Source organism: Ceratotherium simum, chromosome 22 (assembly GCF_057802395.1).
Source record: "Ceratotherium simum simum isolate JZ-2026a chromosome 22, ASM5780239v1, whole genome shotgun sequence".
In the NCBI taxonomy this organism is placed as follows: domain Eukaryota; kingdom Metazoa; phylum Chordata; class Mammalia; order Perissodactyla; family Rhinocerotidae; genus Ceratotherium; species Ceratotherium simum.
This window is the reverse complement of record NC_141921.1, coordinates 44,412,893-44,431,939: the sequence shown is the minus strand read 5'-3', so window position 1 is coordinate 44,431,939 and position 19,047 is coordinate 44,412,893. Positions and strand designations below refer to the sequence as shown.

At 37.5% G+C, this 19,047-nt stretch overlaps 1 protein-coding gene and 1 pseudogene across 5 annotated transcripts in view; both read right to left on the bottom strand.

Annotated features, from left to right (window-relative positions):
- RERE (arginine-glutamic acid dipeptide repeats) overlaps positions 1-19,047 on the bottom strand; it is a 420,402-nt gene that overhangs the window by 294,655 nt on the left and 106,700 nt on the right. The window contains exon 2 of one of the 5 annotated variants that reach the window (XM_087446871.1): positions 1,802-1,958. The exons of 3 other annotated variants lie outside the window; for them this stretch is intronic. The gene's annotated coding sequence lies outside the window, so the exon portion shown is untranslated. The remainder of the gene's footprint in view (positions 1-1,801; positions 1,959-19,047) is intronic. One more of the 5 variants, XM_087446872.1, reaches the window with a different exon arrangement.
- Positions 8,559-8,915, bottom strand: LOC101406018 (small ribosomal subunit protein eS27 pseudogene; annotated as a pseudogene).

The window sequence follows — 19,047 nt, the reverse complement described above, 5'->3', positions numbered from 1 at the left end:
ACAAGCTTTCCTCTTCTAAGCAAAGAGCACAGAGCCTTTTTTGTTTTAATTTTTTGCTGAGGAAGATTCACCCTGAGCTAACATCTGTGGCCAATCTTCCTCTATTTTGTATACAGGTCCCCACCACAACATGGACACTGAAGCGGAACATGCCAAACTTAACCACTAGGCCACGGGGCCAGCCCCAAAGGGCACAGATTCGTAAGGTAGAACAATAAGGTTCTCATTAATGTTTTCCTTAAATACATTAAAACAGGCCACCTTCAGGTTTTTTGTTTTAAAAATTAAATTAGTGCCTTTATACTCCCCTTTTCATTCCAACTTTCTCCAAAAGAAAATAAAAATAAAAGCACGTGTCCACAAAACTATAACATGTCTGTACATGAGAATGCGCTCAGATGTTATTCACTGTATAGCCATGTGAATCACTTATGAACTTTAATCTAGATCTGTGCTGTCCAATATGGTAGCTACTAGCCGCATGTGGCTATTTAAATTACTTAGAATTAAATAAATTAAAAATTCAGTTCCTTAGTCACACTAGCCGCATCTCAAGTGCTCACCAGTTACATGTAGCTAATAGCTACCATACTGGACAGTACAGATACAGAACATTTCCAATATCACAGAAAGTTCTATTAGCACTGATCTAGATCTAAATATATCTAAATAAAAATAATAAGAATTCCATTTCATCAATAAGCCACTCCCTTTTAATCAACTTTAATAGCTTTAGGTACAAGAATAAGCGTACTTAAAGCCTGAGGCTTTATCCTTGACTCTCACCAAGACAAGAGATTACAATTCTTCTTAGAAAAGACAGAGTGAGCGAGTCCCATAGCAATGTAAGGCTTTATTCTTCCATTCTTTCAGCAACTTACACAACTTGACCCGAGGAAAAAAGAGCAAGAAAGCATTTCTCTCCACTATTTTCTCCACCTTTTATCCAACATAGTCACATCTGCCAAGTTTTAGAATCATAGCTTCTATCATCCTACAATGTCAGCACTCCTCCTTTGTAAATTCCCTTTTCCACACTAATCTCCTCTGACTCACTCAACATACTATGCCATCACTCTAAAATCAGGGCCTAGAGTCTCTGGCAGACAGGCTATATGTAATGACAGCCTGGATAAAAACATAAGTCTACCACTCTTGGAGGATTTTTCCAGGCGTATGCAATTGCTGTGTGGGTATGTGGGAGGCTGCACATTCTTCTTCACAATAAAAACAAACCCCCAATTTCTGCCAAGTTGATACCTTTGTATTTATAACACAAGATGAAACGCAGAATTCTGTTTTTCTACAAAACTACAGCTATTAGGAGCATATATTTTCAATCACTTATTTCTCAATAATGATTAAAATATCTCAAAGCATTCCCTGAGTACTTCGCTGTTTTATCTGCCATTTGTGTTATCACAGGCTGCTTATATATAGGAAGAGAGGCAAAGCAGGGAAGAACTCATGACTTTGGGGAGGGATATTTTAATCAAATTCCTCTCTAAAATTTGAATGATAAAAGCCTTTCCAAAATGCAATACTATGGAACTGGCTTTAAAACAATAATCAGGGGACACCAGTTTTCTGAGATGTATGGGAAGGTGGGTGTTACAACAAGGGTGCGTGACAAGGGATTTAATGTATTGGAAGAATGGCAGTCACGTGACACCACACCCTTTTCATAGAGACTTGGGGGAAAATGGGGAAGGCCAGATAAACTTGTTCAGTGACGGATCATTCTAGTTTTACGGCTATTTTGTCATTACAAGAACAAAGGAAAAACAAAAAACAAAAAAACCTTGAGCGTACGCATGAGTTGCATTTCTCTGGAGCACTTCCTTTTACCCTGTAAGTCCCAGGTACCAACAATCTCTGAGGGGAAAGGTCAGCCATCTGCCATGAGAGGAGGCCAAAATGTAAGGAACTATTCCTTCTCGTTGAAAGAGCTTCTGAATCTGAAAAAGCAAGCAAAAGGAGGGTGGCAGTCTGTAAAGCAAATTCTCCCCAGGGAATTCTGGCCTGAATGCAAAGGTTTCCATAGAAAACGTTTCCAGAAGGACTCTGACAACAGAAAGGAGCAATTCAAGAACAAGGACATAAAGTCATATGGATGGGGGAACAGGCAGGAGTGAGGAGGATGGAGGAGTCTGAAAAAAAATCTTAGATCTTGAGGCATGAGAATCAGAATTGCAGACTTCAAGGTAAAAAGGAAAGAGAGACTACGAAATATAATGTCCATGCTTAAATAGGTCCTTGGGAGAAAGCAGTAAGCCAGGATAAAAGGAAAAGAAGGAATTACACCACTTTAGTTCCCCACTAGGGTGTGAAAATCCTTACCAATTTACAAGTGAGAAAATAACAAACACTCTTTCAACGTTCACATCCAGCTCAGATTAGGAATTACAAACACTATAACCCAGGAAAAGGACACAGGTAAATAAAAGAAGAGGAGGAAAATGCAGCCACTAATTGGGTCAATTCTGCAGGAAAACATGTCAAGAAAACATAACCAAGTATCTTCTGCAAATGGTAAACACAGGTCAAAATTTCCAATAGCTCAACCACCTGAGTGGAGGGCCAGAGAAAGGAAGTAGGAAAGCATTTTGAGAATGGAAATGTGAAAATTCATCATAAAATAATTATAAGTGCCAAGAGACAGAAACACTAAAAATGGGGAGGGCAGGTGCCTATTAACAAATTCCTGGGCTTTTAAAACCATTTGTCTTGTCTAACTTACAAAAAAGCTAACAGAAACCATCCAGAAAGAAAAGCAATGGTGGGCAGGAGAGGAGCAGTAACAAGAGATGCACAACCACCAATAAACTACACTCCTATCAAACAGCTCTTATAACAGTGCAAGCACTTCCAAACCAAACCAGATGTAAACTTTATATAAAAGGAACAAATTATAAGGATCTCATAGATCACTGTTCATATTTTAAATTTTTCATAGTAACCAGGGAGTCTTTTTCTTAATATTTTTGTCAGGTGCTTTGAAAATGAGGTTTTGGAAGCCACATCTTACCTATCTTAAAAGGTAAGATAACTATTCTTTAGTTTAGCTAAGCTTTAATTTCTATAGCAAATATTTGACTTTAGAACATCTAACACTGTGGCAAAGTGCAAATATTTGCTTAGCTTAATCATTCTCTATATATTATTCTATTTCCCCTGTAAATATGAAATGTGAGATGAAACCTAAAATCATTAAAGCCTAAAATCATTAAAGCCTCAATTCAGCAGCAGATTAAAATGTGCTATTAAACAAAATTTGAGATTGGGTAGCATTTTAAGTTCTGCATCACAGGCCTTCTCTTAAATCAAAAAAGTAAAATAGAATTTATCTATACTATAGACCAGCACAGACAGAAACTTCCTGAAATAGATACTCATATAAACACCACAGATATTCACAGATCCCATGTAGAAATAAAGAAATATAGTCCGTATTGGAATTTTAAGGGTAGCATTAAGGAAGTAGAACAGGAATGGAAGGAGAAACTAAAACTGATTATTTTACATCCTAATATTCTTATTGAGAGATTTGGGCAAATATGGTAACTCAACTTGGTTCTAGATTTGAGAAGTAGGCACTTAAGTACAATAAATTCCACACCAAAAATATTTTCGTGTACTGTACTCTACTCTCATTTCAGCATAATCATGCCAAGAGCCCTAATGAGACTTGGAACTTATTTTGATCACAAGTGTTGTTTACTCTGAATCCTAGCCTATTTTGGCTGAGTGACAACCATTTCTGCCTTCCTCACCCCCAGGCTGTCCCTTGTACTACAGCTCTGCCATGTCATGAGATTAAGTCTATTTATTCATGTGTGAAATGGGGACTTGTTCTTTTCCTTATACTGTAGGCTGTCTATAACAAAGCCAGGCTCTATATTCTTCATAATTTCATGACTAATAATTACAAGTAGATCACATCTCACTTCCTTTATAACATTTATGGAATATGATACAATAAGTTCTTCACATTTCAACAGAAATCTTGCTATCAAAAGCAGAGCCCTTGAACTTGCTTCCTAAGCTACACAACCAGTTTCTGTTCTGAGGCACTATGAAAATTTTATGTGGTTTTTGGGGGTTTTTTGTTTAAGAGAAACTTTCCTGTGTGCATTTTTGTTGTCATACTGACTTTAATAATCTGTCCAATTGAGTATGACTCCCCATAAACTTTCTCAAAATGATTGTGACTGTGTCTTGTTTTATGAGTCTATTTCCTGGTTTCTTTGAGGTCAAAATGTTCACTATGTATTGACAATAAGCCTTCCCATGTACAGATGATGAAATTTAATGTTATCTAGAAAACAAAGATAACAATATACTAACACTAATGCCTCTATATCCAGGAATGTGAAGCATGATTGAGAAAAATAATTTGGCCTAGATAGAGATAAGTAATGATGTATATTTCACAGGCACGCCAACCTCAATCAGGTTTTTTAAACCAAGCCTCTACTAGTAATGACAAGTGATTCTTTCACGTGCCTTAAGTCAATCCAAAGAGCAATTGAGAATCTGAGTTTCAGAAAGATAGATTGAAAAGTGGCAAATCGGGCCGGCCCCGTGGCTTAGCGGTTGGGTGCGCGCGCTCCGCTACTGGCAGTCCGGGTTCGGATCCCAGGCGCGCACCGACGCACCGCTTCTCCGGCCATGCTGAGGCCGCATCCCACATACAGCAACTAGAAGGATGTGCAACTATGACATACAACTATCTACTGGGGCTTTGGGGAAAAAAATAAATAAATAAAATAAAATAAAATAAAGTAGCAAATAAAACTACTTGATGCTATGATTTGGTAGAATGAGCACTGGTGAAGCCCAAAGACACTAATCAGAAATTAGGGTCTATAATTTACCAACTCTGTGCCTTACTTTCTTCCCTGTAAAAAAAAAAAAAGATGAATGGGACTCTAAAATTCTAAATGATTTACCAAACTTCAATTGAATAACTTCGTAAACCAAATGTAACGAATGTCACAAATTATCAATATTTTAGGTGCCAAATGCCTGTAGGATTAAGAACACCAAAGCTTTAACATTCAAGTAGGAGATGACGGGGCCCACTGAAGCCAAGTAGCATCCTCCCACCCCAGCCATTTCCCAGCCATTCTACAACTCAATGACACCATATGTAGCTCTCTGCCCCTTGTTTTTCCTTTTCAACCCCCCCTCCAGGCTTGTTCTTCACTTTTTCCCAAATTCTCTGCTTGAGAGTGGTCCGAAAGGGCACTACTTAGATCTAATGATCCTCCTAAGGACTAGAGAAATTAAATTGCTGAATCCTCCTAAATGGAAAAAAAGGAAAAAAACCTTTCCACAAACCTCCTCAGTGACATATAAACTCTACAAGCTGTCTGCTGTAGATTGCCTCAGGGAAAATCAGGCCCCAGAGTTACTGATGCTGCTTTTGACAGAATTACCAAAAAAAGTATAAAACAGGAAATATTCATTAATGGCAGAAAATAAAAACAAAATGTATTTGCCTATCTGACTTTGTTTTAAAAAAAAAATATCACAACTACAACTCCAACAGAGCTATCAAACCTAACTTAATTTGAAAACAAACTTGAGTTTACTCCATAAGCCTTCCTTCAAAGCTAGGTTAACAATACTAGTCAATGGGGGCTGGCCTCGTGGTGTATCGTTAAGAGTGCGCACTCCGCTGCTGGCGGCCTGGGTTCAGATCCCGGGTGCGCACCGGCAAGCTGCTTGTCAGGCCATGCTGTGGCGGCGTCCCATATAAAGTGGAGGAAGATCGGCATGGATGTTAGCTCAAGGCCAGTCTTTCCTCAGCAAAAAGAGGAGGATTGGCATGGTTAGCTCAGGGCTGATCTTCCGCGCGCGCGCCCAGACACACACTAAATAAATAAATAAATATTAAAAAAAAAAAACACAATACTATTCAACAGGTTTAAAAATGCTAGTTTTTTTAGTTTTTTACCATTGGCCTTAGAGGATCTCAGTAATAAAAGAAAAGATACTAAATAAAATTTCCATTTAGAGGCATGCTGAAGGACAATCTAAATTTTTCACGGTTCAGAGTGCCAAAAACTTTCATTTTACAGCATGTTTCAGCAATCAAATACGTCTTCCATGAATTAATCTACCAGACAGTATATTAGGCATATTAAAACTTCATCCTCTTTAATTACAGACAAGTTTACTAGAAAAGCCAGTGTCATTAAACAAGGAATCACTTCTCATTTAAACAAATGTCCTGGGCGTAAATAAAAAGCCCTTCCATTCACTCACATGATGGAATTAATGCTACAATGCATAAGGTTATGAAAGCTTTTGTCAAATTGTTATATTAGCACAAAGTGTTGGACTTATAAAAAAAAACCCCAACGTATTTCAACAGGGATTAAAAAAACAAACACAAATGATGAATTAAACAACAATCAAGTTGAAAAGTACTTGGTTAAATAATCATTGTGGCTCCTACTGAAGACAATCAAGATGAAGCACAATTTTCTGTCCTCTGGTCCCCCCTTCCCATTATGACAAGGTCTATACATCACTGCTATCTTGCCTCCTTCAATGGCCGCAAACACAGAAGACTAGCAGGTGACCTTCAGAAGCTAAATGCCAAAGCTGGATTAGAAAAACCCCTTTACTAGTCCCGCTAACCTCCTGAGTACCAGTACATACTCCATAGGCGTCTTCAATTTAAGCAGTTTTCAACTAACTAATCCTCTTCAGATCCCAATTGATAACTATAAAGTTACCTTATTAGCTTCTTAGTAAATTTTTATCTATTGTTTCTATCACTCTGAAAACAAGAATAAATTTTCCATCAATTTTTTTTAAATGAATATTATAGAAGTTACAAGAAATTGAAGTTAATTAATTATAATAGTACCTGAATACCACATGTTCAATATAAAAGATTTGATTTTAATCTTAGAAGAGAAGGCATCAGAGGATGAAAAGGAGAAAAACCTATATGATCAAACCAGGCCATATACTAACGGTAAAAAAAAAAGAAAAGTTTCTTTGTTTTCAGATTTGACACAATTCACATGAATTAATGTAATAGTTTGTAATCTGTTCTCAGTTAAATTCATCCACCAAGAACCTGGAAATGGTTTATTTATCAAAAGAACATTAATTTCAACAAGTAAAATTAACCCTAACACTGTCACTAGACCAAGCTTTTGGTTCCTTGTGTTTTAGTATTCAATGCTGGAATTGATTTTTTTTTTTTTTTTTAAAGCAGATACTGAACACACACTCTCTCCCTGGCCCCTTTATTTTAAAACTCAACTTCTGGGAGACCAAATTGAGGATCTCCTGAAAAATTGAAATCAGATTAAATTTTTCATTTTAAAGATATATTATTGGAAAAAGTGCAGTGAAATTATCTTCCCTCTCAGAACAATTCTTTAATACAAAGAAGAATTGGATATATTTAGATATGACCAAAACTAACCTTCTAAAGATCCACTCTAAGGTCATTTACTCATATTAACCACATTCAAAGAATAAGCTTCCTCTCCCTCCCTCTCTACCTCTGCACATTCTATCACATTTGGTCTACAGAAATCTCTCTCCCAGCAGTCTACTTTTGCTGTCTTTCTCATCTATTCCAACAAGTCTGGAGGCTGTGATGTAGTGGAGATAACATCAGGCATGGAAATCAAACTAGGTATTGAGTGGCAGTGAGTAAGGCAACTTGACCTCTCAGCTATTTCCTCCTTTGTTAAATAGGAATTACGGTCCTACCTCAAGAGATTATGCTGAGGATTAAGTTTAGAGTATTCTAGTGTTACGCTAACGAAAGATAATATTATCAGACTTGTAAACCAAGGACTGTATCTCTATCTTTATAGCTCATCACAGAACTACCACACACTAGACTTTTTGCAAATGACCATTACAAACAGATTCTAACATTAATGCACTGGATGCATAAAGGAAACTCAATTTGTTAAAAAGTAAAAACTTCAGCCAAATTCCTCCTCCTTTCCCCGTCTACCAAATACCAACCAACTCTTTCACTGATCAACTGGGTTGTCTTGGTATATGGTCTGATCACAATCTGGTTCCCCTTACACCACCAGTGCACTAAATTAGGTTAAACAGCATTGTTCTGCTGCTTTACTGGTTCCAAAAAAAGAGAAAACGTTATTGCCAGTTTCTTTGATCTCTTTGTCCTGTAAACTATCAACATACGTTAATCTACAAGGATAAGATTCTTTGAGTTTCAGAGGTAAGAAATCTAATAATTTGCTAGTAGATGGTAAATGTAATTGCCAACTTAAATCCAATTTGAAGAAAGCTACCTCAATATTTATGATGCTGTGTGACCTGATCAGCATTTATGGAGGCGATGCCATTAACTCCATGTCTCACTAAAACCTTACATTTCAAGCTTGAATTTTATGAGGGCTAATTTGATCCTCCCAGAAAGGAACTTTTAAGTACACATTTCCTGATTCAATAGTTTACCCACTACACTTAGAAAGGCTTTCTAAAAAGTACTTTATGTTTGCTAAGTACATGGAAATTTTATTTTATTTTTATTTTTTATTTTTATTTTTTTTATTTTTTGTATCCAAAATGTGTTTAGTGGGATGGTTTCCCACTCATCTTGACTCAGGGTGCTTTTAGTGCTGCTTCCGTCTGAAGGAGCATCCTTCTGTAAGCCTTGCTTTTCCTCCTGTAGGCTGGCAGAGAACAGTGGAGCAGCCAACACACAAAACTACTGTTTGTGCATGGCTAAAAACGGTGGTGATTTTATAGCATCCTGGGCATTTCACATCCATGAAGTAGGAATTGGGGCTCTGCAGCAAGCGCTTCTTCTTGTGTTTCCTCTTCTCCTCTTCCGGAGAGGGATGAAGGAGATCCTTTGAGAGAGGCATGTTCTCGTGGGGAGGTCGTCACCGCCGGAAAGGATACATGGAAATTTTAAATCAAAGTTTTGATAACAAATATTCTTACTCCTTACTTTGAAAGCTAAAACCATATTTCCAAGTATCAAGCAATAAAATACTAACTAATGATTCTACAGAATCAACAACAAAAAAGTTATTGGTTAAATTAAAGTGAATTAAATAATGGACATTGACTTCTTTTCATTAGTACAGTACTGTTTACAATTTATATCAATGTTCAAAAATGAACCTGCTTTAACAGTGCCAGATGAAACTAAATAACTTCAGATTGCTTCAGTCTATCTCTGGCATTCCAGGTGGTACAACTTATACACCAAAGAAAAGAGCTGACAAGTAAAATCCTACTAGCTGAAGAAGTTAAAAAATAAAAACTCCACAACTATGTGTGGTATAGGGGAAAACATCAGAAGTTCCATTTTGGCATGTTAAGTTTTAGATGCTTGTTAGACATCCAAATGGAGATGTGAAGAAGGTAGCCAAGCACGTCTGCACTAGAAATAAAATTTTTAGTTATAGTCATTTAAGTAATTTTTAAAGCCATGAGTCCTAGTGCACAGCGTAGAAATTCAACAAATATTTATCAGACATGTGTTATGTGCCAGTTACTGTTCTACGTGCTGGGTATACATCAGTTAAAAATCCCCGCCCTTCAGGACTTTACATTCTAGTGGGAGGAACAAGACAGTAAGTCATGAAAATAAATACACAGATAGTATGTGAGAAGACAATACACTAAGGGAAAAACAGAGCAGGGTAAGGGGAACTAGAGTACAGACCAAGGGTCAAGGTAAACCTCACTGAGACTTGAAAGTGAGGCCACACAGATATCAGGGGAAATATATTCCAGGCAGAGGGAACAGTCAGTCCAGAGGATTTAGTAATCTTCACAAGAACAGCTTCCCTGAATGATGGGTGATGGATTTAAGAGAGGAGAGGAGAAGTGGAGATCTTAAGTACAGAAAACTCTTCTTGAGATGTTTTGCTGCAAAGGGGTGCCAAGAAATAAGCAATAGCTGGCAGGGGAAGTAGGGTCAAAAAAAGGGGGTTTTGGTTTTCTGTTTGTTTTAAGATGGGAGAAAAGCAGCACGTTGGTATGCTGTTGGGAATGATCCAGTAGAGTCTGAAACATTAATGATATGAGAGAGAAAATTACTATATGAGAGAGCAGCAGGTGGCACCTCGGGGTGGCAGGATGGGCTGCACTGGCCTTAGAGAGCCAAGAACAGCTGCTCTATCTACACACAGCCAGGAGGGCGGAGTCTGAGCTGCAAGGTAAGTCAATGCGGTTGGTGGTGGGAGTCTGCGGAAGTTCTCTTCTGACTGCTTTGATTTTTCTCACTGAAGCAGGAAGCCCAGCATGAAGACGGGGAGGAAGTGTAAAAGGAGAAGTATGAAAGAGTCATCTAGGAAACGAGGCAAGTGAATGGACTAGGAAAATCAAGTATGATTGCCTAGCAGCCTTAAGGGCCCACTTGAATTTTATGAACTAACTGGGAATCAACACTAAGAAATTCCCCTAATCTGAGACCCATAAAGGCTGGCTGCCTTTCAATTAACAAATGAAAAATTCTTTAACACAAACTGCTGAAAATGGCAAATATCTAACATATTTTGAGTACACCAAAGGTGAAAACAATGCTCTGGGAAAGTTGTAATTTCTCCAGATAATATGCTGAAAGAGACTACATCCCATTTTCACACCATATTCATAATTGCTTTATCATACCTTGAAGGGAGTCATCAGTCACTGAAGGATTTAATAACCCTGGGCTGAAGTCAGACCACTATAAACAAAAGCTGGGTTTGAATGCCTTAAGCCAATTATATATTAATTTTTATTTATTTATTTATTTTTCCCCCCAAAGCCCCAGTAGATAGTTGTATGTCATAGCTGCACATCCCTCCAGTTGCTGCATGTGGGACATGGCCTCAGCATGGCCAGAGAAGCGGTGCGTCGGTGCGCGCCCGGGATCCGAACCCGGGCCACCAGCAGCCGAGCGCGCGCACTCAACCGCCAAGCCACAGCGCCGACCCCCAATTATATATTATAATAGTAAAGCATATAGTTAAGGTATATTCTTACTCATGGAGGTACAAATTTATACATAAAAGGGATCTAGGAGCATTCAATTAATCACCAGAAACTGCCATATAAAAATCTATTCCTAATTATATTGTGGTGATGCCTACACAGCTCTGTAAACATACTAAAAACCACTGATCAGTACATTTTTTTAATGGGTGAATTGTCTGTTACGGGAATTTTATTTCAATAAAGTTTTTTTTTTAATCTATTCCAGCTTTTACTCTCAAATAAATGTTTTTTATCACTAGAAAGTAAAAATTTGATGTTTTGGGATTTTTTTAGTTTCTTTCTTAAAATTTAATGGGAAATGGAGCAAATACAGTATGTTCTGATGGATCATAAACATTAACTTTGCAGGGATCCAGAATTCTCTCAAAATAAGGGCAGAGTTTGAGTTGGATTTTTTAACTACTTAAAATTTGTAGCTTCTAACACTCTTGTTTCACCCCTTCGATCAAGACATACTCAAAATCACCTTGACTAAAATGAGTATCAATCTTTTGACTGTGAATAACTCCAAATAACTCCTACATTCTGGACACTCATCAGTGAGACTAAAATGGCACACCAATACCTGAACCAAAATAAAAGGATAAAATGTCATAAGTACTAATTCAGGAATATCACATTTCTTAGAGTATGATACTTCACAGAAATTTTACACTTCACATCTAACCACCATGCCAAAGAATTCATAAATTCTATTTTTCTTCCTGAGACAGGAAAGATAAATTCAACAATTTCACCACTTGACGTTTCAGATACCATGTCGAAATGTAAAAACTGAGAGATTTCTCCACTTTGAAAATAATATCCCTACAAAGACTAAAAATAAAGGTGATGTTCTCCTAAGTGAAAGAATTAGAAAACTGAACTGACAATATTAAGGTGTTCATGGAAGGAACAACAGATGTAAAAGTCAGAAAACACAGCTACTAAGAGGCTTAGCCACTTCCAAAATGGAAACTGTGAATGTGGGCAACTCCATTAGCTTCTCTAGACTTGGCTCTCTAATTTTGTAACCTGAAAAGCCAGCATCGGCTTTGCCTCTTGCAAAAGGTAGCTGTGAGGACCAAACCAGAATTCAGGGAAGGCTGTTCAGTAGGTGTAAAGCCTTCCGCAAATTGAAGCATAATCCCCATTTCACTCTCAAAAAGCTCCGTCTCTGTAATAAGCTACTGATCACCTTCTACTCCGCATGTATGAAATTTACTCTCTGTGTTAGTCTTGCTCAGGCTGCTATAATAGAATACCATAGACTGAGTGGCTTAAACAGCAGGAATTTATTTCCCACAGTTCTGGGGGCTGGAAAGTCCAAAATCAAGGTTCCAGCCAATCCAGTTCGCTGCCTTCTCACTGTGTCCTCACATGACAGAGAGCCAACTGTGGTCTCTTTCTCTTCTAAGGACACTATTCTCATCATGGGGCCCCACCCTCATGACCTCATCTAAACCTAATTATCTCCCAAAGGTCTCACTTCCAAATACCAAAACATTGGGGGTTAGGGCTTCAACATATGAACTTTGGGGGAACACAATTCAGTCCACAGCACTTTCTTACATAACTTCTTGAATGAATATCTTCAGGCAGAAATTAAACCTTTGTATAAAAAAAATAAGTAGGGGGCTGGGGAGATTTAAAGTATGGCTTACTTTTAAAATGGCTTATTTAAGGCAGCTTACTGAGATTCATACGATATAAAATAAAATTTTAAATAGATGAGGAAACTGGGATGGTAACAATAGGTAAGATTGACTCAGCGTTTTACCTGTACCAGGTAAACGTACCAGGTACTGCTCTAAGAGCTTTCCATTTTACCCTCACAGTAGCCACACAAAGTAGGAATGATTTACAGAAGAGGACTCTGAAAACACAGGGGTGAAATAGGTTTCCTCAGGTCACATGGCAAGTCTCACAGGTCATAAGGCTACAGAGCCTGTACTCTTACTATACTATATTGCTTCTCTTTTCCGTGGGACAAAGGAAAATTGCAGGGGGAACAGGGATGGAAAAGATGAAACCATGAATGAGGTGTTCAAGTTCACTTTATACCTTTTATGAGATGTGGCCAAAATTTTATAAGCAAATAGCTCAAAGGAAACTTGATAGTCACAGGATTCTAAATCCATAAGTTAAAAACCACAGGCTCAGGAGGTCAGTTCTTTCCGGTAGTAAGAGCTGAGAAAAGTTTCTCCTCTGGGTCCTCATAAAGACAGTTTGCCATGGCGAACAGCAGCCTCGGGAACCCCTGGATAAACCATTCAGGACACACGCAAGCTCCACCAGGCTCCATAGACATCAATGGCCTCATACCACACTATTCAAGCAAAGCAAATCGGCCAAAAATAAGAAATGCAAAGGTTTGGTTCCGAGTAATTCAAACAGAGATTCAGGGCTCACTAGAATAGGAGTTCTTAATCAGAGGTCCATGGATGGGTTTCAGGGATTCCATAAACTACCTGCAATTGTGTATTGTGAATATGTAGCCAAACATTCACAAACTCTGCTCTGGGAGAGAATCACAGCTGGCATCAATACTCAGTGGAGTCCCTGATAAAAAGTTAAGAACCCCTGGCAGAGGAATTAATGAACTGCATAACCACAAGAGAGCCTATCCAAATCATCCTCACAACCAAGGCTTTGAGCAGGCATAGAGCGCAGTTAAGTTGATGTTAAATTCCAATAAGTAACTGGATAAAAGCAAAGTCAAAAATGCTCTAAATAAGCATAGCTGGGAAGTAATTCTAATCTCATCTTAGAAGTGCACAATATCTGCCCTACAGTAAGCCCTCGAATATTCACTGCTGCAATTATTATTAGATACATTATAACCTCCAAGGACAGGATCAAATCTTCCTCATTTCTGAGTGCCCTGACCATTCAATACATGGTTTAACAATAAAGAAATTAATACAAATCTTTACATCTATAAATATCTAGGAAATGAAGACCTTTGGTAGAATGAGTTTATTTCAAAAAATTCGAAGCATCCTTTTCCCTTTATAAAATGAAATCTTTTGCAAAATGAGGAACACAGGGTAAATGAGGGGCAATAACACTTATATGGAACCACTAAAAAATTAATACTACTACATTTCACACAAACCATAACCTAACCATTACACCAAAATTATGCCCGTTAAAAAAAAAAAGTGTAATCAAATCGTGTTATTCCTAAATTTATACCTTTATGCCTTCCCCTACAGGATTGAGAATGAGGCACATGTAATATATAATATTTATGGGCCTCATTTCCCCTCTCTATGGGAAATAGTAGAGAAAATCAAAACTGCAACATAGCTGACACCAGAGTATTTTAAATTTTTTTAAATAAATAAAAACGGCTAAAATCCAAAATAATGACAACCCCAAATGTCAGCAAGGATGTGGAGATGTGGAGCAAGAGGAACTCTCATTCATTGCTGTTGGGAATGCAAAACGGTACAGAAACTTTAGAAGACAGTACGGCAGTTTCTTACAAAACTAAACATATCTTCCTATACAGTCAGAAATCATACCCCTTGGTATTTATCCAAATGAGTTGAAGACTTATCTCCACACAAAACCTGTACAAATGTTTATAGCAGCTTTATTCGTAATTGCCAAAACTTAGAACAAATATGTACTTCAAGAGGTGAATGGATAAATAAACTGTAGTATATATAAACAATGGAATATTGTCAGTGACAAAAAGAAGCTATCGGGCCACAAAGCAACATGAAGGACACTTGAATGCCTATTGCTAAGTGAAAAAAGCCAATCTGAAAAATCTACACACTCTATGATTCCAGTTATATGACATCCAAAAAAGGCAAAATTATAGAGACAGTAAAAAGACCAGTGGTTGCAAGGGGCTTGGGGGGAGGGAGGGAGGGATGAATAAGTGGAGCACAGGGTGTATTTAGAGCAGTGAAACTATTCTGTGTGATACAGTAATGGTGGATACCTGTTATTAAACATTTGTCAAAATCCATAGAAGGTGCAATACAAAGACTGAACCCTAATGTAAACTACAGACTTTAGTTAATAAGAAGGTATCAATATTGGTTCCTCAACTGTAACAATGTACCACACTAATGCAAGATGTTAATAATAGGGGAAACTTGGGGGGAGGGGGCATATGAGAACTCTCCGTACTTTCCTCTCAATTTCTCTATAATACTAAAAGCGCTCTAAAGATTAAAGCCTATTAATTTAATTAATTTATTAAATAGTAGTTTAAAAATTTTTAAGTGTTTTAATGTATCGCATACAATAAAATATTACGTATCCAACAATAAATGTTTATGCAATCAACTTAAACCTATTGACAAAACTGAAGAAAATATTTCCCCAAAGCCAACTGCTTTAGACATTACACGTTTTTAGCACTTTCTGTTCTTCCTTGCCATTCAAAGATCAAAGCTCAAACTGCTCCTGCCCCCAGCACACTTAAGAGTGAATACTCTTCTGCATAATTTTCCTAATTATTAAAATATCCACACACAAAAAGAAAAACAGTAAGAACTAAATACTTAAAACCAAAAGAAGAAAATAATTGTTCAAAAGGTTCAATCCAGATATATGTTCTTCTATATAATTTTAATCAATTAATAAATAAATATGCATGTCTTTCTTACTGCCCCCTCACGTATTTAAAATTCCTAGATAACGTTTCAGATTATTTTCCTATGTTTTACATTTAATTTGTGCAAATTGTTTTTTTACTAAGCAAATAAACAGTAGTATGTATGGCCAAAAAAAATAAGATTTAGTAATTTGAGTCCTTACAAAAGAACTTGTATTAAATCTTTGTAAGAGAAAAAAGCATTTATATTGAGGAGTGAGTAAATTTGAGTATTCAAGGGTTTTGGTCTTGCTTTTTATTTGTTGATAATATCAAAAAATACAGAAAGCTCACCATATAATATTATATATGTCTAAGGCATCAACTCCATACATTTAACACTTTAAAAATGTTTAAAAAGGGGCTGGCCCTGTGGCCTAGTGGTTAACTTCAGCACGCTCCACTTTGGCAGCCTGGGTTCAGTTCCCAGGCATGGACCTAACACCATTCGTTGGCGGCCATGCTGCGGCAGCAACCTACATACAAAAAATAGAGGAAGATAGGCACAGATGTTAGCTCAGGGTAAATCTTCCTCAGCAAAAAAAAAAAAAAAAGGTTTAAAAAGATAAAAGGTTAGTAAAACAAAAAAAAGATAATCAAGAGCCATTCTCCAATCTCACTGCTAAGAGATTACATCAAAAGAACCTGGTTATCTGGTTCTGCACTGTAAGCACTCTGGTTGTGCAAAGCATAAACTGGCCCAAATAAGAAATCTTGAAAGCAATGCAAAGGAACTAAGTAATTTCAATAGGTATTTTACTAAAGGCATATAAGTAAAGTCACTACTGCTATTGAGGTTCAAAATCAGCAGAGACCTGAATATACCACTGTTTCTAACCAGCTATTTTTAAATTATTAGTAGATAATCTGGTGAGCTTGCAGTAAATACAGCTGTGAACACAACAGCAGACACCATCTGGAGGCTTTTGACTTCAGCAATTTTTCAAATGCACAGTCTATTCACTCTATTTTGTTCCTTGAAGCCCAACAGTCACATATAAATTAACCCTTTTTTAAAACCACAACTACAAAAGCTCATTCACTTTGTGGAAAACAAGACATGCGAAACAGCATCTAATTGTTCATCTTTAGAACTAAGTGATTATTTCAAATCTTTATTGGCATAAATACTTTAATTTTATAAAGGATCTCCTATACTTACCTACCATATTCTTAAAAACTCTTCACAAGAAACTTCTGATGACTCCTGTAAAATTATGTTTTCTGCTTTCTGAAGTGATTTACATCCATTACCTCATTTTATCCCAAAAACCTGAATACAACTGTCATATTAATCATCATAAAATCCTACCCACAGAATACCATTGCCACTAACCTCTTAATGCATCAACCAGTTAACATGATTAACCTGCAGCCTCTTCTAACTATCTTCTATCATTCCTTCTCTCACAGCCAAACTTTTCAACGTTTTCTTGCCAACCGCAAACTAGCTTCTACACATCACTGGCCATCCTCCACCTCCTGGGCTGCTCTGCTTTCACCAAATTCTCAGGGGTTCCACTGACTCCTGATTAAATAAGTGGTATTTTTTTCAATAGTGTTTTCTCGGTTCTCAATTTCTAGCCCAACGCCTAGAGCATGTGACTGTACTGTCACCCCACTTTGAAGCACTCTCCTCCCTTTATCCCCTGCAGACCTCTTTCTCTCAAGTCATTCTTCTGTGTCCTCCTCTTGCCAGAATATTGGCTTTTCTTTTCCAATAACTACATGTACAAGCACTACCTCAGCATTAGCTCCTTCTATTTGAGACACAGTGAGTGCCCTCTGGTTAATATAAACAAATCTCAAAGCCATGTGGGCCACAGCTGGGGATGGGGCAGGGGAAGTCCTTTTACAAGGGTCACCTCTTGTAGGAAGAGAGGTGGTCAAGTTAAGAATAGGGGGTCAGGTTCTGGCTTGGAATCCTGGTCTCATCACTCACTAGCTGTGGGGCCTTGGTCAAATGGCTTGACCTCTCTAAACCTCAGTTTCCTCCCTTATACCTCAGAGGCATTTAAATCTGCAAGGATTAAATAATTCATGCAAGACAGAACAATAATAAGGAAATGAAATCATCCATAATCCCATCATCCAGAGATTAGCACTATTAACATCTGGCATATTTCTTTCTAAGCTTTTTCCTTAGCCTCTGTGACTAAATGTGGGTGTATACATAATCGGAATCATAGTATATAAATAGTTTGGCATCTAGTTTTTTCCACTGAGTTTTACAATAGGATATTTTTTATACCATGATGATTTTTAATGACTGTATATTTCCTTTTATGGATGGGCCACGATTCAACATTCGCTTTCTACTGTTGGGTGTTAAACTGACAAATCATTATCTTTAATTTCTTTTCTGTTCCATTTTTCCTTTTTTTTCTTTCTCGGAAAAAGTCTCTTCCTCCTTCTCTATCCTACCTGTGAGCCAAATATTGTTAACAACGACTAATAAATCATCTAGTAGTGTGAGAAACACATTCTTATCAAGGAAGAAGAAAATAATAGCTTAAAGAGTGATGTTGAACTTCCTATATTAAACATCCAAAAATCACTGGCATGCCCAGAAGTTACTGCTGGAAGTTTTGCAAATCATCATGCTCCTTTTAATATGTTTTGTCTTCCTCCACCGGAATATAAATGCTGTGAGGACAGAGACTTCATATTTTTGTGTGTGTGTGTGTGTGAGGAAGATCAGCCCTGAGCTAACATCCGTGCTAATCCTCCTCTTTCAGCTGAGGAAGACCGGCTCTGAGCTAACAACTATTGCCAATCCTCTTCCCCCCGCCGCCCAAAGCCCCAGTAGGTAGTTGTACGTCATACTTGCACATCCTTCTAGCTGCTGTATGTGGGACGCGGCCTCAGCATGGCCGGAGAAGCGGTGCGTCGGTGTGCACCCGGGACCTGAACCCGGGCCGCCAGTAGTGGAGCGCGCACACTTAACCGCTAAGCCATGGGGCCGGCCCAAGACTTCATCTTTTTTTGTATCTTCAGCAAGCAAAACCATACCTAGAGCATAATTAGTGTTCACTATATTAAACATTAGCTGTCATTATGTGCACATTTCTAAGAATTCTGCACACCCTCTTAGGAGATTTGTCATTTTCCTCACAGTAACAAAGAGGCTAAATAACTTATCCTAGGTCTCACAGTAAGTGGTGGAACTAGGAATAGAGTTCAGGAGTCTAGCTATTTACCACCAAGTTATACTGAATAAATTGATTAATTACACCAGCAGGGTTCCACGTGATAGCATTAAAAACTGAGTACCATTATGTTGATTTTTTTCTTGCTAATTAAATGTCAACATTATTGTTTTTCATTACAAATATGTAAGTATGTCAACTATATCAAGGATTAAATAGATTTTTGGAGGGCAAGTCTATGACCCTAATCACCATTAATATTTAGAATCAAAAAATATGATCTCAGAA